Below are 21,179 nucleotides of genomic sequence, written 5' to 3'. Positions count from 1 at the left end.
TAGGCCAGTTACAGAAAGGGGTCAGTGCTCCAGCTAACTTCATTCACAAAAAAGAGCAGAATTAAAATGAAGACAGAAATAAACCATGTGCTATGTTAATATCTCTAAGTAATAGAGCATGCTTACAAATTGATAAGAAAACGTCTAATAGGGAATTTGCCAAATGATATGGACAGGCAATAAACAAATATAAAACACAAGTGGTCAATATACACATTAAAAAAAATTACATTTCAACTCAACACAAGAGAAAAGAACACTTGTCCTTTAGATTGGGTTGTTTGTTTTTTTGATATTGAGCTGCATGAGCTGTTTGTATATTTTGATTAATCCCTTGTTGGTCACTTCATTTGCAAATATTTTCTCCCATTCTGTGGACTGTCTTTTCGTTTTGTTTATAGTTTCCTTGCTGTGCAAAAGCTTTTAAGTTTAATTAGGTCCCATTTATTTGTATTTATTTTCATTACTCTAGGAGATGGATCCAAAAAATATTTCTGTGATTTATGTCAAAGAGTGTTCTGCCTATGTTTTCCTCTAAGAGCTTTATAGTATTCAGTCTTACATTTAGGTCTTTAATCCATTTTGAGTTTATTTTTGTGTATGGTGTTAGGGAATGTTCTAATTTCATTCTTTTACATGTAGCTGTCCAGTTTTCCCAGCACCATTTATTGAAGAGACTGTCTTTTCTCCGTTGTATATCCTTGCCTCCTTTGTCATAGATTAGTTGACCATAGGTGCGTGGGTTTATCTCTGGGCTTTCTGTCCTGTTCCATTGATCTATATTTCTGTTTTTGTGCCAGTACCATACTGTTTTGATTACTGTAACTTTGTAGTATCATCTGAAGTCAGAGAGCCTGATTCCCACATCTCCATTTTTCTTTCTCAGGACAGAATTTTTTGAAATAAAATATCAGTACTCACTATTAGCAAAGATGAAAAGAGGTGGCCATTTTCTTACACTGTTTATTAGACAAATGAATTGCAATATTCCTGGAAAGTTAAATGGCAATATGTAAAAACATCTTTAAGATTTTTATAATTTTTCATATAACTCTACTTCTAGATATTAGTCCTAAGGAAATATCAGAAATATGAACTCCCTTTTATAAACAAGATTTATATATCCTCATTAATTACAGTAGTAAAAAACTAGAAGGTGGAAATAGCCCAACCATTGATCACTTAGAAGAATGATTCAACAAATTACATTGTATACATTTGATGGAATTGCTTAATTATTGTAAATCATGATTTTGAAGCATATTTACTAACACAATAAAGTGCCACTTATTCATTTATTTGTTCATTCTGCCAATATGTATTGAATAACTAACACGTGTCAGGCACTGTTATAGGTGCTGTGTTTTCATAATGAACAGAACTCCCTTCTGGAACAACTGCTGTTCTGGAACATACATTCAGTGAGGACAGAAAATAAAAAAGCAAACGTATTATGTCAGGTGGCAATAAATGCCAAGAAGAAAAATAAAATCAGAGCAGAGGAGGGTTAATACTGTTAAAATATGATAGAATGATACAGTGTTAGGAACTGTTTATATATTATAATCCTGGTTTTGTAAATAAACAACCACCATTACCACCACCATGATAAATATATGTACATAAAAACAGAACAATGACTTGAAGAAAAAAAGAATCAGAACATTCACAATGGTTAGCCCAGGGTAGTAAAATAAGTTGTGGTTTTCATTTTTTTTAATTTTATTTTTAAAAAATATTTTTTAATTTTTTAAAATATTTTATTTATTTTTGGCTGCGTTGGGTCTTAATTGCCACGTGCAGGCTTTCTCTAGTTGCGGTGAGCAGGGGCTACTCTTTGTTGCAGTGTGCAGGCTTCTCATTGCAATGGCTTCTCTTGTGGAGTACAGGCTCTAGGAGTGCAGGCTTCAGTAGTTGCAGCACGCGGTCTCAGTAATTGCAGCACGCGGGCCCTAGAGCACATGGGCTTCAGTAGTTGTGGTATGTGGGCTCAGTAGTTGTGGTGTGCAGGCTCTAGAGTGCGCAGGCTTCAGTAGTTGTGGCATGTGGGCTCAGTAGTTGCAGTGTGCAGGCTCTAGGGCACATGGGCTTCAGTAGTTGTGGCACGTGGGCTCAGTAGTTGTGGCTCGCGGGCTCTAGAGCGCAGGCTCCATGGTTGTGGTGCACGGGCTTAGTTGCTCTGTGGCATGTGGGATCTTCCCGGACCAGGAATTGAACCCAGGTCCCCTGCATTGGCAGGCAGACTCTCAACCACTGCACCACCAGGGAAGTCCCACTTGTGGTTTTTAAATATGTTTTCATTTTTCCAAAATGTCAATAAAGAACTTTTATTTAGCATTAGAAAAGTAAACCACAAAACAAATTATTTAAATATTTGTTGAGTTACGTTTAAAATGGAAATATTATATTTACATGTTTATTGTTAAGCTTACTGGCTTAGAAGAACACAACACTTGCTAAAACCCATAGAATGTACAACACAGAGTGAACCCTAATTTGTGCCGTGGACTTTGGGTGATAGTGGTATGTCAGTGCAGTTTCATTGCTCATAAAGAGCATACCCTGGGGCAGAGAATGTCCGCAATGCGAGAGGTTGTGTGTGTGAGAGGACAGGGAATACATGGGAGCTCTCTGTGCTTTCCACTCAGTTTTGCTGTGAACCTACAACTACTCTAAAAAAATTAAGCCTATTAATTTAAAAAAAAGAACACAGCAACCGTAATGATGTCAGGCATAGGATTTCTTTAAGGAGGGAATTTTGTAAATACCCTTTATCTTGGTAAATTTGGCATAAATTTGGCACATATCTGTCCTTCAGTCCAAGAAGTACAGTTTTTCAGTATCATGTGAAACGCTTACCACATTTATAAGGGTATTTATATTTATTTAAATACCAGGTCCGTCAGATTGAGGTACAAAACCAATGCCTATTTATTACTGAATAAGAAAGTTCTGGTCACATGGGCTGGAATACACGTATTGCTATAAGCAACATATTTTCTTTGTGAAGGAATGGAAAAAGGCTATATTATCAGAAGGTGGGCTGGAGAGCCTGAAATTAGAGGAATTAGGAACTAGTTTTATGATTTGATTATCTAAAGTGTTTCTCAAAGTATAAGTCCATTGACTACCTCCATCAGTCTCCCCAAGGATGTTCACTAAAATGGAAATTCTTAGACACTAACCTAGATTTACTGTATCAAAATCTCCAGGTATGGACCCAGAGTCTGCATTTTTAACAAACATCCAAGATGATATTTATGTGCATGGAAGTTTGGGAACCAGCAGTACTTGGTTCCAGTGTAACCAGGAAAAAGGGTAGTGGTGCCCCTTTTCTACAATATGGGAGACTTTGCCAATAGGAAATTAACAGTTCAAGGGTGTTGGTAAGACTGACTTTTCACTAAATCTACTGGTAGAGTACTGCTAATTTCAAACTCTGAGACTGCTTTTCTCTGATCCCTGATGTTCTTAACTTCATTTGATCGCTGTCAAGTCATGGGAGAAAATCATTCTTTTTTCACTTCATATCACTGCCCAGATTTATTATATACTTTTTATATATATTTATAGAAGTGTAATTGCATACAGTGACAGTGACAATTTGATGAGTTTTGACAACTGCAGATATCTGTGTAACCAGCACTCCAGCTGAGTATGCCATCATCCTAGGAGGTTCACTACGGTCTCTTCCATTCTATCCCTGCCCCTATCTATCCTGGCAACCACTATCATGATTTCTCTCCCCACAGATCAGTTTTGCCTGTTCTATAATTTCATAAAATGATGTGTTGACTATGGCATAACTCCATAATTTTTATAAAAGACAGTGACACTCATTTTTCCAAGTTCTTTTAAGAGAGACCACTCTAGACAAACCTTGGAAAACTCCAACACATTTCATTTTGTGTTGGTAAAGGTGGAATACCTTACTAGAAGTATAAACAGTATGCCGCTGAGGACTTTAGAAACTATTCTTCTGTAATTAGTTAGCTAGTTTTAAGCCTTGAACTAGACATATTTCAACTAAAAGCACTCTGATACTAGGAGAGTATGCAGATGATCCAAATGGAATCAATTCTTCTGATCCGAAACGGTGATACCCCCAATCTCCTGTAAGAATTTGGAGATCAACTTGCTAACATGCTATTGGTAATACTTAGGAAGAAGGAAGAATGTGTGGAGATAGGCAAATGAATGCCACTTGATCCATAGACTGTGGACCACCAAGTTTGGTCCTGTATTAGCTTTCAAAAGGGATCAGTAACATCTTCCCCAACCTTGGATTTCAACATATTCTTATCCACTTTTGTCTTTGCAGCCCCACAATTGCAGTCTTTTTCAGACCCTAAAAGAGAAATTTGAGAAATAGTACATCCTTTCTACCATCCATTATCATAATTCCCTTGTACCTGTAACACATCCTCTGGTCCTTGCCAGTTTTGCATGCTTTGATTCCTCCAGGATTTTAACATTCCTGCTACCATTTGTATGGTTCTCTGTCACTCTGATCACTTGCCTCCGTCTTTTTGAGTGTTCATTCTATATTCTAGTTTAAAGAGCTCTGTGCCATCTCTCTAATTTCTTTAAGAATATCCCCACCTCTTTTCTCTTCTTTGGAATTGCCCAAAGTCATGCTTCTGAGCACTTCCTGGTACTGTCTTCTTTTGGAAACTTGTGGAATTATGCCTATTTTAAAAGATATTTTGAAGTCTAGCTTCCTTAAGTCCTCTGTACGCATTTTATCCAGCTCATCCTTGTCTTCCCTTGAAGACGACATGGCCACATTCTCCCAGGGTCTCATCCTTTCCACTCTAGCAAATGGCTTCTTCCCATTGGTTGGAATCAGTCAGAGCATAGTTATTTTTATTCTTTCCTCTACCTTCTAGGATGTGAAGGCAAGTGAAAAAACTCTGCTTTTATCTGAATGAGATATCCAGAATGTTATCCCCAGCGTGTGTGCTCTGCCAATTTTGTGGCTTTCCCCCATGTGGCTCAGCTCAGTTTCCATAAAAACATCACTTCTGTTCCTCTCTCCTTTCATCTTCATCCAAGTGTTCAGGGATTCCTCTGAATCTGTTGTTATTACAGCCTACAATGCTGTTCCATCTCCTCTCAACGGGTCTTTTGTGCACAGCACACCCTTCTATCACTATGTTCCCATGGACCTGTTCCATCCTGCCAACTCTCTTGGTATCTATGAGGTCTTGTTTGTCACCCTGTGCTGTAATCTCAAGGTTACTATGTTCTGTGCATGATATCAGGACATCTGCTGTCTAGTTTGTTTCTGATGTCCTTCCCAATAGTTTTCTCATGGAATCACTCGGCACCTCCCTCACTGTTGAAATTCTTCCCAGGCCTTCCTTCATGTCATCCATGGAAACCCATTTCAGTTTTATGTAGGTGTTTTTTTCTCCTTTCCCATCTGTTTTCCATTTACAGCCCTTTTGGCCAGATGAGTTGGTCTCTGACTAAACACATTCTTTTCACTCTTTGAAAAATGCTCTCCATTCTTAGTCAAATATCCTTCATTCCTACATTTGAAGCTGTGGCCCTGAAATGAAAATTTGCACCAAGTGTGTACCTGGCCATTCTTTTTTTTTTTTAAATTATTTAATTATTTACTTATTTAATTTTTGGCTGCATTGGGTCTTTGTTGCCGCGCCTGGGCTTTCTCTAGTTGCGGCGAGTGGGGGCTACTCTTCGTTGCAGTGCGCGGGCTTCTCATTGCAGTGACTTCTCTTGTTGCGGAGCATGGGCACTAGGCATGTGGACTTCAGTAGTTGTGGCACGTGGGCTCAGTAGTTGTGGCTTACGGGCTCTAGAGCACAGGCTCAGTAGTTGTGGCACACAGACTTAGTTGCTCTGCGGCATGTGGGATCTTCCCGGACCAGGGCTCAAACCCGTGTCCCCTGCACTGGCAGGCAGATTCTTAACCACTGCCCCACCAAGGAAGTCCCCTGGCCATTCATTTTTCATGTCACATTTTCGTTCTCCACATTTGTGCCCTAAGTCTTCTATGTTCCAAATTTCACAGCATCTTGAGATGCTTCCATCTCTGTTTTGACGGCTTTTCATTTCCCTGTAACTTGGCAGTTGATAGTTTGACCAGCCTCAGCAGGCTCTGCCATATGCCAGATTCATATTCCGTGAAATAACTCCTCTTCCTGCATGACTTAATTGTGTCAATTCATAGATATTACCATATCCCTCGCTCGGAGTCCCCAAATTCCAGCATATGACTTTTCCTCTGTAGCTTTACCATTCGTGTGTCTTTCTCCTCTGTGGGAAAGGAATATCAAAGGTGGTGTAGCGTAGTAGAAAGGAGGCTTGCTCTGCTACTTATTACTGGGCAGCTAAAGAGGAGAAATAACTGGGAATTCCCTGGAGGTCCAGTGGTTAGGACTCCATGCTTCCACTGCAGGGGGCACAGTTTTGATCCCTGGTCGGGGAACTAGGATCCTGCATGCTGCACAGCACGGCCAAAAAAAAAACGACAAATAACTAAAATAAGTGAACTTTCCAAGCCTCAGCTTCTTTATCCTTCAAGTAGTGATAGAATAATAACATTACTAGGTTATTATGATGATTTAATAAGATACTTTATATGAGACCACTTTGTATGCTGAAAGGAACACAAATACAGGTCTTAAGAATAATCATTGGGTAATTCAACCTGCAGAGCACATGCAGCAGCCGTGAGAGGTTGCTCAATATTTGCTCCAACCCTGTATTACCTCAAATATTGAGTGCCTCCTAGAAGCCAGATTCTCTAAAGAGAAACAGAGGCAGGCACACAAAACTCGGTGGTCGAGTTCTTAGCCAGGAAGAAACTGAATTTAGGAGCACGCCCTTTCCCCAGAGGATTAACATGGGCATTGTGGTAGCCTATGCGCTGCTCACAAACGTCTGTGCCATGCTTTGTTCTTTGGATTTTAACACCATCCTGCACAAGTGTTCCTGAGCATCCCAGAGGTCATCCCAGTGGTGTGCAAGAATCTGCTTATTTTCTAGAACTCCAGGCAGTTTGGACCTCTAGCTCATGCAGGATCCACCCTAAGCTAACTTCATCTGGGAACTGGCCACAGTGCCCCTTCTCCACCGTAACCATGATGGGATGGCATGGCCCTCTAGTTAGTTTGTTGGACAACTGTAAGAACAACTAACCATGATAATAGCACCTTCAAGTCTCATGTTTTGAATACCTACCATGTGTCACATAGTCTGCTAGGCTTTCAATATACATCACTGTTTTTCAACCATTTTTAAAAAAATTATTGTTCCCCTAAGGAGCCTTTTTAGACAGGTTTTTCTTAATATCCCCTCCATGAAATTTTAATACCAAAGACTTACTGTATTTGTTTAGGCACTATATGTATGTCAGTATTATCTGTGCTTTATATGTAAAAAGAGAGTTTTTTTCACCCTCTCCCCTGAGAACAAATTTTCACCCCCTTGGGGATGATGTTACCTCCCATAGAGAATGCATTTTTTAAATATATATAATAGGTATATATGTGTATATATATGTATTTATTTTTCCCCTTCCTGTAATCATTCCCCAAATAATTTCTAAACTGTTTGCTCAGTCTCTGAAACTGTTGCACAACTACTGACCCCAGGGAAAGAAAGCTTGATGTGGAGGTAACAGAAAACACTCCATTTGAGGTAAGGCTGCATTTTCCACGTAGAGCCCAGCCCCCTGGTCAAGCCTGCACAGACTCTAGCTTGATGCAATCCTGTGGTCTCTCTCGACACACACTCATTTCTTTGTGACCTCCTCCTGCAGGATCTTGAATGGGATGCTAGACATTGCTCATGAGAAACCCGAGGAGGATACTAAAAAGACAGCCACAGTTTTCCTCATGCCTGCCGCCAAGTTTCTTGAGGGCCCAGCTGTTGGGGTAAGATTTTGTAGAATTTTTATTTATTTTTATTATATTTTAGAATTTATATATAATTATATATGAGTTATATATAATTATATGTATAAATTCTAAAATTATATATATGTATAAAAACCTCTGAGAGGGCTTCCCTGGTGGCGCAGTGGTTGAGAGTCCGCCTGCCGATGCAGGGGTCACGGGTTCGTTCCCCGGTCCGGGAGGATCCCACATGCCGTGGAGTGGCTGGGCCCATGAGCCATGGCCGCTGAGCCTGCGCGTCCGGAGCCTGTGCTCCGCAACGGGAGAGGCCACAACAGTGAGAGGCCCACGCACGGCAAAAATAAATAAATAAATAAATAAATAAATAAACCTCTGAGATTTCAGATACTGTCTTAGTTTTCTGTAGTGTCAAAGGGCTAGAAAATGTGGAAATGGGGGAAGGTAGTGGTGGAAGGATGGATGGGTGAAAGAGAGAAGGAGAGAGAGGAGAGGAGAGGAGAGGAGGGAAGACTAGAGGGCTGGGGTTGGGAGGAAAGAGAAAGAAAAGGGGAATGAGGGAAAATGTACTGGAAAGAGCAAGGGCCTTGGAATCAGACAACTAGCTTGTTACTTTGTGACCTTGGGAAAGTTACTTTAACACTCTAGGTCATTAATACTTGCTTTCTAAGATCTGTGTTCCTATGTACAATATCTGGCATATACAAGGTGCTCAACTGTGTAAGCATTATTATTCCACATACACGTATAGGTAATAAAAGGAATTAGAATCAAATAAATTTGCCAGTCAAGTTTTCTCATCTTAGAAAAGTCTTATCCATACCAGTACAAATGGGTACAGCCACAAGGCATTCTGTGACCTCAGGAGCAAAGGCTGATGGAAGAGGAGCCTTTGTGAGTTTCTGAGGGACCCAGTAAATAGCACTCCTTTTCCCCATTCAGTTTTTAAACCAGTGAGAAATAAGACAAAGGAGTTAGCAGATGGAGGCCAATATATGGCCCTCATTATGATCAATGCTACTTTACAGAGCATAGCTTCTATCTTTGAGCAAGTGGGGTTCTTAATACCAAACTCCAGAATTTGACCAACTTGCTCATCAGCCTCAGGCAATACCAGAATATGGCAGACTTCCCCATGTGGAGAGAGATGCCCCCTGTGGGTGGCTTCTAAGAAAAGGAACAGAAGCAGGAGCTAGGCCATGCATGATTTCTTTCTCCTTCTAAACTCACCAACCAGGGAAGTCAGTTCACCTTCCGCAGGGAAGGAATGTGTCAGGAAGCAGAAGAGGCCAGGTGTGGTATGCTAATGATGTCCCTCCACTTGGACAGGATTAATCAGGGGTGGTGAGGGTAGGGGTGGGAGTATGAACTTCCCACCCTCCAACCAGCTCTCAAAGTCAGTAATGGGGTGTTTGCAGAACTGGGAGAATTAATGAGACTCTACAACTGGCCTTGGAGTGGGAGGAAGGGACACTGCAGTGTGCTTCAAAATGTTTAACAATTAGCTCTCTAGAAAAAAAACTATGTCCATTTATAAATTTTACTGATGTAAAGGGTATGCAGCACACCATTTATAAATAATAATAAAATATACAATGCTCTTTATTTTTTATTTATTTATTTATTTTTTTTGCGGTACGTGGGCCTCTCACTGTTGTGGCCTCTCCCGTTGCGGAGCACAGGCTCCAGACGCGCAGGCTCAGTGGCCATAGCTCACGGGCCCAGCCGCTCCGCAGCATGTGGGATCTTCCCAGACCGGGGCACGAACCCGTGTCCTCTGCATCGGCAGGCGGACTCTCAGCCACTGCACCACCAGGGAAGCCCCAATGCTTTTTATTTTAAATTCCATATAGCCAGTTGCTTCACACTGAATGTCTTCATTGATTTTTTGCTGAACTCTTGTATCCATAGCCAACCTATGGTTGCAATTCAACTATGATTTGACAAGTGGAGTAATTTCCACCACCCAGATACCAATAGATATAAACAACTCACGAGCATAGAAAATAGTAAAATTTAGTAAGATTATTAAGAAGGGATGAGTTTTGAGTATTTATGGCCTTTGTTTTTAATGTAAGTTAATTTTAAGTTTATACAATTTAATTTAATTAATTAATTTTTTTTTTTTTGCTGTATGTGGGCCTCGCACTGTTGTGGCCTCTCCCACTGCGGAGCACAGGCTCCGGACGCGCAGGCTCAGCGGCCAATTTTAATAATGACAGTGTTTAACAGTACAACTTGTAGAAAGCCTAAAAATGTATCATTGGCACACCACCGAGGAATGTCCCACAGTTCTAATTATGTTTTTTACAGGTGTGGCAAATTACAGTTTAATCCCCACTTAAGGAGATATTTGTGTAGCCATCTGGCATGAGAGGTGGGCTGGCTGCAGGGATCTCCAAGCAGGAAGAATGGCATCCACCAGGGGGCAGTGTGCTTCCAGGTGGTCCCTCATAGAGGGAGCCAGACCTCAGCCTGCAGTTACTAGAGGAAGAAGGATAAGGGCCACATCTGGGGGCAGAAGGCTGAGACTCAGGGCTTCTTTCTGGGTATTGACCAGGGGAGCAGTCAGGAAAGCAAAACAGAAGTCCTGAGGTGCCATGGGAGAAGGAGTGAGGGGAGAAGCCTCCTGCTGCCTGTACCCATCTGGCAACAGGGCAGCAAGGCCCATTCCAGACCCCACTCTCTGGAGGGGGGGGGGTGGAGACTCACCCAGGACAGAGGATGAACTTGGGTTCAGGAGCGTGAGTGGGACAGAACTTAAATTACCCCAAATGGGGCTCAGGGCCTGTAGTTGAGAGGGCCAGGGAGGAGAGACCAATACTAGAAGCGAAGCAGAATTTTCTAGTCAGTTAAACAATTTGGAGCCTTGGAGGACTCAAGCAGGATCACAAAAATCCAGTTTCCAGACTGTTCTCTTTCCTGCACACAGGGTCTGTGGTTGAGTTTTTAAGCCGGATCAAGTTACAAAGCGCCACACACCTATCCACAGGGGCTCTGATATGGTAAGTACTTTATATGTGATTTTTCCTTTTTCCATTTTGTATGCTTGTGGTCACTTTCTGGAAAGCCCATTTCAGGCTAACTGCATCTTTCAGGAGCTTGGAAGTTCAATGTCTTGGTGACTTAGTTTTTCCTACATAAGATAAATCCTGCCACCTTAACAAAGCAAAAGCAAAATTGGTACCTGGAAAAATTGCATTTTCTTATCAGTTTGGGCAGAATTGTCCCTAAAATGTTATAGACTATTCAAATCATTTATATAAAATAAGTTTTTGTTTGTTTCTCTACACTCACCTGTTAGGAGATTCCGTTTGCTTACTTGTTTTGTTTATGAAAGTTTAGCTTCGTATTGAAACTTGAAAGCCAAGCATTTCAGAAGAGTTGTGCTTGTCTCTTTGCTTGTTTCAGGCATAAATTGCTCCCAGGCCACAGGATAAAAGTCACTTCATAACTGGTGTATGGGCCTTAGGTCAATAGAAGATCACCAAATTTAGTTTGAGACAATATGTGACTTCATCTTAGATTGCTATTTTTAACAGTTTATGAACACAGTGGTTTACTAGCAAAAACGAGAAAAGGCCAAAATTTTGGTGATTAACGTCTATCATAAATTAGTGTTGCAGGAGAAGGGGGAGCGAGAGAATGGTCATGTCCCAAGTCTCGGGCGAGTTCCTGGGACAGGCCACCAAGTGAGGGTCTTTGGTGTCTCATAGGAAAGAATTCAAGAGCGAGCGAAAGTAAAGTGAAAGCAGGTTTATTAGAGACAGACATATTCCACAGGCATAATGCTGGCTGTATCAGAAAGTGAGAGCGGCCCCGGGGTATGGAGTTGTTAGTTTTTATGGGCTGGGTAATTTCATATGCTAAGGAGTGGGAGGAATATTCTAACTATTTTGGGGAAGGGGTGGGGACTTCAGAAATCGGGCCACCGCCCACTTTTTGGCCTTTTATGGTCAGCCTCAGAGCTGCCTTGGTGCCTGTGGGGGTGTCATTTAGCTGATGTGTTACAGTGAGCAGATGCTCAGGCTCAAGGTCTCCTGGAGGTCGAATCTTCTGCCATCTTGGGCCTGGTCTGTTTTTACCAGTCTTTGTCGTATCCTGTTTTTCTCAATGGCTGTGTCATTCTTTTAACGGTTGTGCCTGCCCCCATTCGTTCCTGTCTCATTCGTTCAAGTTGTTAAATAATTTATTACAAAAAGTGTTTAAAGATTATCATGTTTCATACAGAATGAGAAAAAAGATAGCTAAAATTAATAAACAGAGCCACAGAGTGTATACTGTTTTCAAACTTAAACATGTTTTTACAGTGCATAATTTTAAACATGTGCAGATGCAGAGAGTGTAATGAACCCTCAAATTTTGTTAACTTGTTTCATTTATAGCCTTACGCCCCATCAGCATAGCATTTCATCTCTAAACATAGAACTTAAAAAAAATACCACTATTACATTTAAAAAATAGTTATAAAAAAACCCATAGTATCTTTCAATAACTGGTCACTGTTCAGATTTCCTCAGTTCTATGCCCACATATGCATGCTTAGACTTACAGGGACAATACAATACACTGCAATTGGTTGATAATTCTCTTAAGTTTCTTTTAATCTATAGGTTCTTCCATCTATTTTTTAGCACTTTATTTGTTAAAGATAACATTTTTCTTTTACTTAATATATCACAAACATTTCCCCATTATTCTTCAAGGCTTCATAATATTCCACTGTGTGGATGTTCCAGAGTTTATTTCCACAATCCTCTATTGTTGGATAATTAATTGTTTCCGATATTTTTCATATATTCAATCTACCGCACTCAACACCCTAACATACATTTTTGAAGAACTGCTTGATTGTTTCTTTAAGAAAAATTTCTAGTCGAAAGAATCAAACTCTCTCCCATTGCTTTTCCCGGTGGCTTGCTTTACTTCTAAAGTAAAAGTATGGACCTGCTGTTGAATTTGATATAAATTTATACTTTCCAAAAATTGAGGTTTCCTGCAATAAATTTTGAAATCATTTCTTACTGTACTGGTAAGGCTCAGGATTATGTAAACAGGGTCTCTCATTACAGAAAGGTCAGGGAGAGATTTATGGCAAGGTGACTACACAGGTGTTCACAGTCAAAGAGCAGGTTAAACTGGAAGGTGTCGTATGTCCTCAATGACCCGTCCCTCTGGCTTGATGAGTCACTTTAGTTTGAATTGAAAATGTCACTCTGTTTTACATGATTGATGAAAAACCCGGAGCATGTAAATAGAATGCCTTGGAAAATGTGTTCATTCCTTCTTTGATGGCTGTGCTGAAACTGTAAGGTTACAAGAAAGTCTAGTTTCCAGGAAGGAATGTGAGCAGTTGAAATTGCCACAGGCTAAGATTCCACAACTTCCTTTGAAAGCTCTCAGGAATTCAATGTGGGGTTGGATGAATGAAAAGGGGGTGGGGGTAAAGATAAAACCAGATCAGCCATGAATCAATAACTATTGAAGTAGGTGGTGGGTACCTGGTGATTCATTCTGCTGTTCTCCCTCATTTGGGATATGTTTGAAAGTGCATGTCTATAATAAAAATTTAGAAAGTTTCTCAGAGTAATATGGCCAATACGTGGCCATGTGCTCCTGCTTGGTTCTTTGAGGCTCCAAGTACAGCCCTTGAAGCAAGCTTGAATGAATAAGATTTCACGATAAATTATTGTAATGGAATGTTTTTAAAGTAATAGCAGTCCTTGGAGAGATTTCAAACTATATTCCATGCAAGTGTGTGCCACCATTCACTTTTATTTCATGAAATAAATGAATCATACAGGAATATTTTACAAGGGAAATTATCATAGCCCCTTGCCAATGATGCTGGAAGATACTGTCTTATACCTTTTGTTAAGGAGACCACTCTTGAAAAGAAACAAGACAAAACAAAACTTCACAATCAGGAAATTCTACCTTCTGTATAATCTGGTTTATAAATACCTATGGTGTACCAAATTGGGATTCATGAGATAATACTGATTTTTTTTTAAACTTCTTTAGAAAGTCAGGGATTCCAGAGGCCCTCATACACAGTGGGATATCACCAAGAGTGGCTGTAGGAAATCAGTGTCTAACATTTTAATTATAGAATTAATTCCAAGTCCTGGTGGAGTAAATTTTGGACATAAAGACTGCTTGCATTAGTTATACGGATATTTGACCTAAAAGATGCCTCCTCATAGTAGGCTAAGGACTAAGTGCTGAAAATGCCAAGTCAAATCACTTAACCAACCTCAGTGGTGATTCTTTGACATACAGAGAAGAGGGAAATTTTGATTTATGAGTCAGAAACCACTAGCAAGCAGCAGATGGTTGATTTTTTGTGTCCCCACACCCTGACAATGAAACTAGAAAGCTATAACCCTTAATGGGCATAACTTAGACCTTGGTTATAAAAGACCTCATTTCATAAAATAATAAAGATTTTATCCCTTCAAGGGATTCCACATTTTATGCATGAGGAAACAAAGGATGAACGAAGCTTATAAACTCAAGGTTAGATTGAAATCATGGCCGGTTCTGATTTGATTCCATTAAGTGACAAAACCTAAAATTCACCGTGGTGACTTGTTTCAGGAAATAAGAGAACATCTTATATTCTCTGTGAAAAAAATGCATTCTATTCTATCTGCTCTCAACAACTGTTGTTTCTCACTAATACCAAAGTCCACAATATCATTTCCATTTAGAATGTGTCTAGAACTAAGTTACAATATGGTGGTGAACAGAAGCCAGCTTGTATCAGCTCTGGCTACACATCTCTTCTGTAACATCACGTGAGTGACCTGAAATCAGACATGGAGGGAGTATTTCCACCACAGACATAGGCAAACACTTCAACCAGGAATTTTTCTTTTTTAATTTGGAAAGCCAGTTTGCCAGTATACCACTTGTTAAACTATAGATGCTTAGTGGTCAAGGCTTTAATATTTATAGTTTCAACCTATTTCCAGGTGACCATGAAGGCACATTACATTCTGCTAGGGCCCTGATCACGTCCAGAATCCTAAATATGGTTCTGCATGACCTGCCCCTTGCCTGCTTCTTAAGCTTCGTCTTATGCCACCCTTTTACTTGCTCCCAGCTCTTCAGACCCACAGACACGCTTTCATTCCTTTGAAAACTCCTTGCTCCTTCCCAGCACTTGGCCTTTCTACAGTGTTCTCTGTGCCCCAACCCACTTGCTCCTAGTCAACACTTTCAAGTCCTTCGGCTCATAGCTGAACTTCTGCATTCCCTGACTCCAAGTCTAGGTCAGGTACCAGAGTTGAAAGCTTTCCTTGTACTCTAAACCTTAGTTTTGTAAAACAAACTGCAGTTTGAAACTCTATCTATAATTGTTTGATTCAGGGTCACCTCCTTCACTGGACAGTGACTCCTATGGGAATTGGGTCTGTGTCTGTTTTTCCATTATGAGATTTCCCTACTAGTAGGCATAGGGTCTTTTAAATATATATGCTTAAAAAATAGTCCAAAGATTCAGAAAAATTTAGAGAATAACATAATAAACACCTGTGTACTCATCAATGAGCTTTAACAAATCTCAACATTTTGCCAGAATTGTTTCACTTTTTTTTTTAAAGAACAAAAACATTGGTATTCTAATTAAAACCTTTGTGAATTCCTCTCAATCCCATAGCCCTCCTTTCCACTCTGGAGAAAACCCTTATCATGAAGATGATAAGAACGAGCCATAATTTGCATGGAAAGAGCCCATCTACATGCATATTTAGACAAGACAGTACTCATCTTTGCTGGTATATGTGGTGGCTGGAAGTGAGCAAAAGGCCCTTACTAATGAGCATTTATGGATAGCATGGTCCTTAGAAGAACTGATGCCCTATTTGGTTCAGGATTTCCCAGTATGTAGTTTGAGTCAATCATTTTATATTGTCCTTTAAAACTCTTATAATTTGTTTAAAGCTGTCTGAGTTCTGACATTAGCTTGATTCTTAGGCACTTTGAGCTTCATTGACACAAAGTGGAAAGAGGGAGTGTTGAGTAGTGAAGAGCATGGGCAGCAGAGGCGAAGTCTTTATGAGCTGTGTGATCAGAGCAGTGTGGTCCCTGAGCATCATCATGGGCCTCACTGGAAACTGGCTAGAAATGCACATTCCCGGCTCCCACCCCAGACGCACTGAATCAGAAACTCAAGGGCGGGGTGGGGAGTGGGGGCAGCAGTCTGTTTAAACAAGCCCTCCAGGTGATTCTGTTACACTGATATAGGGCAAGGAAGTTAAGCCCTCTAAGCCTCACTTTACTTACCTTTGTTTTGCAATAGAAATAATAACAATAATATTGATGACACAAAACCTTTGTGAGGATTAAATATTAGTTAACACTTATTGAGCACTTCTGGTATCAGGCACTATTCTTAGCACTTCCCATATTTTATCTCATTTAGTCCTTAAATTAACTTCATCACAAATAAAAAGAGATTAGAAAAGCACCTGGCACCTAGCAAGCACTCAATAATTGTTAGTATCATACTATTATTGTTACCTTTTTGAGTTGTAAAGATTAAATGAGATGATGTAAGTGCTGAGCACATCTGATATATAACATGTGCTTAGAAGGTATTAACTATTTGCATATAAAAGCATTTGTCTGAGTACACATTATTTACAGGGGTCTTTATAGGAAGTGGAATATAGTCTGAAAAGATAATTGACAGGGAATCTCCCAATGGGAATGAAGACCATAATAGACAAAATGTTATAAATCACATTTCAGCATTTCTTTTTCTCATTTGCCATAAGTCAAGGAAGCCAAAGACAGCTCTTTGAACTAATTAGGAGGGCCAAGAGGGTAATTAACTGCTCTCTAATTAAGCTGGTAATAGCCGCCCTCTATCGGAGAGATTAAAAGCCAGAGAATCACTGCCGGCAAGGACTTTGGAAGACAGGCCACTCTCCGCTCTCCGTGATGACAGCCTTGAAGTTCTCACCCTACAAAATAGCTCAAAGAGAGACTTGGCTCTGTCTGCTGGGGTCCAAGCAAAAGAGGAAAGTGCGGTTGGATGGAGAGCAGTTAAAAGTTTGTCAGGAAGTGTTCACTTGTATTTGGGCATTTGCATTTGTTTTAAAATCTTGCTCTGAAGTGTGCCTTCTAAAATTAAAAAGTCACTAGTAATTGCTTTGCAGTTTTATATAAATTGCTATCTATTGGAAAAGGACCAGTGTGCTCTACCTTGTCTGCTGTGAATGGGAAGCCAAGCAATGGAAGCCTTTCCTATTTGCTCTCTCTTCCCCAGCTGAACTGACCACTCCTCCTTGTGTGCCCAAAACATCATTGGCTTCTCCTCTGTTGGCACCTGGTACGCATGGAAGTGCTTGTCTTTTTCTTGGTCTAGACCAGTACTGTCCAGCTACATTTGTGATTTTAAGTTTTCTTAAGCAGTAGACCCTTGACCACAGGGGATTAATCTGTATATAACTTATAGTCGGCCCTCCCTTTTCAAGGTTCCTTGGCATCTGTGGATTCAACCAACCACAGACCATGTAATACTGTTTTACTTACTATTGAAAAAGATCCGTGTATACATGGACCCACCCAGTTCGAACCTGTGTTGTTCAAGGCTCAACTGTAGACACTTTAAAAAAGTAAAAAGGAACAGGTAGAATTAGTTTTAATAATATATTTTTTGAAGCCAATGTATCCTGAATATTATCAATTTGCTATGTATTTAATACATGAATATTAATAGATATTTCACAGGTTTTTTGGGGGTGTTAGTTCTTTGAAATCCATTGTGCATGCTTCATTTACAGCATACCACAATTTGGATTAGCCATGTTTGAGTGCTACATAGCCACATGTGGCAGGGGCTCCTGTGTTGGACAGTGTGGGGTAGAGGACGAGCAACTGAAAGGCAGTATCTAATCTATCGTGTACCCACGGTGCTTTGGGCAGTGCATGAGACATAGTTGCTGTTCCATAAGTGAGCGTGGGAGGCAGAATTCTAAGGCCACCCCCGGTGACCCTTGCCTCTGTATCATCCGTCCTCTTTGAGTGTGCGCGGAGCATATGAAAATGATGAGACATCAGTCTAGTGGTTAGGGTATGTTATACGGCAAAAGGGAAACTCTCTTGGATGGGCCTGCTCTAATCAGGCGAGTCTATTAGGAGCAGAGTTTTCTCCAACTGGTAGCAAAGGAAGACATCGGAGAGAGACATTCCTGCTGGCCTGGAAGAATACATACAGCTATGTAGTGAACTGCCAGTGGAAAGGAGCAGCCTCTGGAAGCTGAGACAGATCCCCAGACAACAAACTAGCAAGAAAACAGGGACCTCAGTCCTGCAGCCACAAAGAACTGAATTCTACCAAACACTAGTGAGCTTGTAAGAGGACTCTGAGCCCCAGATGAGGACTGCAGCTGACTTTTGATTTTAGCCTTGTGAGACCCTGAGCAGAGAACCTACCCACGCAGTGCTCTGATTTCAGCCCCATAGAACTGTGAACTAAGACAGAAGTGGTGTTTTAGGCCACCAAGTTTGTTGTAATTTGTTACACAGCAATAGAAAACTAATACAGTAAATAAATGTCATAGTTCAGCCATCATCATCCAGCTGGGGACATGTGTCTATACTTTAGGCGTAGTCCCTAAGAGGAAATAGTGACTTCTGAACATTAGCTTTGAAAATCAAACCAGTGTAATTATGGCAGCATATTTATCTTAACCATGCCAGGGCATCAGGAGTGCGACATTTGAGTTATTCTCTCTTTCCCAGTGCCGTTCGCATTAGAGGGAGGAGCTAACGGAGAGGCAAAAAAAGACAAAGCCTTTGGAAACAAGTTCGATATACTCATCCTGTAAAGGAGTAATTATTGATTAAGCAGAGACAGATACAAAAAAAATGATAATAATAATCATAGCTCACATCTGCTGGGTTTATACTCTATGCCAGGCGTGTCACCCTTTGTTTCACTACATCTTCACCACAGCCCCAGAGGCAGAAAGTGTTACTAACTTCATTTTATGGATGTGGAAACTAAGCATAGAGGTAGGAGGAGACTTAGCTGCATAATCAGGCAATAAATGTGATTAGAAAGGAAGCAGAAGAAAGGGTATTCTTGGATGAAGCACTCTTCAGAACAGATTAGCCTGACTTCTAGATGCAGCTCTTTCTCTGGGATGGCAGAGAGCTTTATTTCTTCTCTGTTAACAGTCTCTTTTTATGCCCCTTTCTTCAAACAAGATGCATTTCCCAAGTGGTCCTTGATCTCTGCATTCAGTCTTTCTACTTTCTCCTTTGGAGACATCATTGAATCCTATGACTCCCAAAATTACCTCTGGTCCTGACTTTGAAAGGCACGTCATGGGCCATGCTGTTCTTCTGAGCTCCAACCCTCCAGTCACATTACGTGGATGTCTCACTAACCTCTCAAGTTCAGCTTGTTCAACAAAGTAGAGTTCATCATTCTGGTCTGAAAACCAGCTCTCCTCTCCAATACCCCAACCCTGCCAATAATTCCATAATCACTGACCAGTCCACAAGGCTCCAAACCCCAAAGACTGTTCAACTGCTCTCATCTCCATTCCCTTTAGTCAATCAACTGCTAAAAGTATCTTTCCAGAATGTTTGCTCAGCCTTTCCTTCTTCATTCTTCAACCTCCTGAACCATTTAGTCCACTGACCTCCTTTACTTCCTTCCTTATCCGGCCTTGGTTCCATGCTGCATCAATTCAGTCACTCTTACCAGAGCCCAAATCCCCTTGCTGCTCTATTTTTCATCATTTCTCTTTGACATAACGTGATCCCAACCATCTTGTTTCTCTTCAACTGGGAGGCTGAGCAGTAGTGAAAAAATTGCACAGAGGGAAGATAAAAGTAGAATAGAATCCTCTGTTCCAGTTTTCACTGAGGCCCGAAGACCGAGGATGCCAAATACTATCAATTCCAAGGCAAATCATTCGGCCCACCTATACATGACTTGTGAAGAAAGTGGGTGGAAACCGGTTTTATGAGTTTTATCTTTCACTTACCTTGAGCTGTGAGTTCTTCCTATGTGGCACTCCCTCCCTCCCCATACCTTAGCCATGTGGGAACTTCACAGGCATCTTTGATAGGTGTCTTTTGAAGCTTGGGGGACACAGACAGGCATTAGATTCATGCCTAGGGAAGAAAGTCTTTTTTTTTTTTTTTTTTTTTTTTTCCGGTATTTGGACCTCTCACTGCTGTGGCCTCTCCCGTTGTGGGGCACAGGCTCCGGATGCGCAGGCTCAGCGGCCATGGCTCACAGGCCCAGCCGCTCAGTGGCATGTGGGATCTTCCCAGACCGGGGCACGAACCCGTGTCCCCTGCATCGGCAGGCAGACTCTCAACCACTGCGCCACCAGGGAAGCCCAGGAAGAAAGTCTTTAATGAGGGGCTGACTGAAATGAACTGTGTCAGTACAGCCGAGGGCTGCATTTAGGAAATAACCACATTCTGGTCTATGCCAGGCCAAAGCTGTATTTTTCCAGGGACCAAATGTGAAACCCACAGAAGGAATGTGAGTCTGGGTTGTTTAAGAGGAATTCTGACCCAAAGGACTTCATGCAGTCAATGAGATGTCCTCAGCAAAAAGGGGTTGGAGGTTCTACTAGGTAGACAAGCAGAGAGGGATTGTAGGTGGCTGGTTAGAGGAGAGGCACTGCCTGAGGCAAAGGAATTCCAATTGGAAGGGTCATGCCAGCTTAAAACAGCAGCCAGAACCAGAGGGAAGCTACACCAACTTATATTTGTGTCAGTCAGATAAGGCCTTCCTTCCGCTTACCTTCCTGCTGTCTCTGCTCCCATCTTGGAAGACCTTTTGGTAGCCAAGTGGTGGGAGATCGGAGAGGGGTCGGGAGGAGTAGCACTAATGGGGAAATAGAGGTGAAACCTCATTCCCCACGGCAGGCCCTTTGTTCTAAAGCATATCCAAGCTTGCAGTGAAGTTTGGAGTTTTGTTGCAATAGTTCTGGGCATATTAATTTATAAACTGAAGCTGTGATTTGGGGATGAAGTGACCAGAGGACATTTTATTATCTGAGATGATCAGAGAGTTAGAAGACCTTCCTAATATTTCATCTGAAAGGTAAGGAAGAGCTGGCTCAAAAAAGAGAATTCAAATGGGCAGTTGGGGGTGAAGAATAAAATTGTTTTCTCTTTGCACCCTAGGAATCCATCTTGCTTAGTGAGATCATTCAATTATATCATTGAAATAACCTCAACCCAAAGCTAGGTCGAGACCTTCAAGCCATGGCAATATAGCATTTTCTCTGGTGGACACACCCTCCTATTCTC

At 41.0% G+C, this 21,179-nt stretch overlaps 1 pseudogene; it reads left to right on the top strand.

Moving 5' to 3' along the window:
- The window catches only part of LOC111177358 (large ribosomal subunit protein uL23 pseudogene), a 63,627-nt pseudogene that overhangs the window by 18,525 nt on the left and 23,923 nt on the right, over nucleotides 1-21,179 (top strand).

Source organism: Delphinapterus leucas, chromosome 6, assembly GCF_059928025.1.
Source record: "Delphinapterus leucas isolate spDelLeu-1000000601 "Yukka" chromosome 6, BTC_Dleu_Yukka2, whole genome shotgun sequence".
Classification (NCBI taxonomy): domain Eukaryota; kingdom Metazoa; phylum Chordata; class Mammalia; order Artiodactyla; family Monodontidae; genus Delphinapterus; species Delphinapterus leucas.
This window is presented reverse-complemented; position numbering and strand designations above follow the sequence as displayed.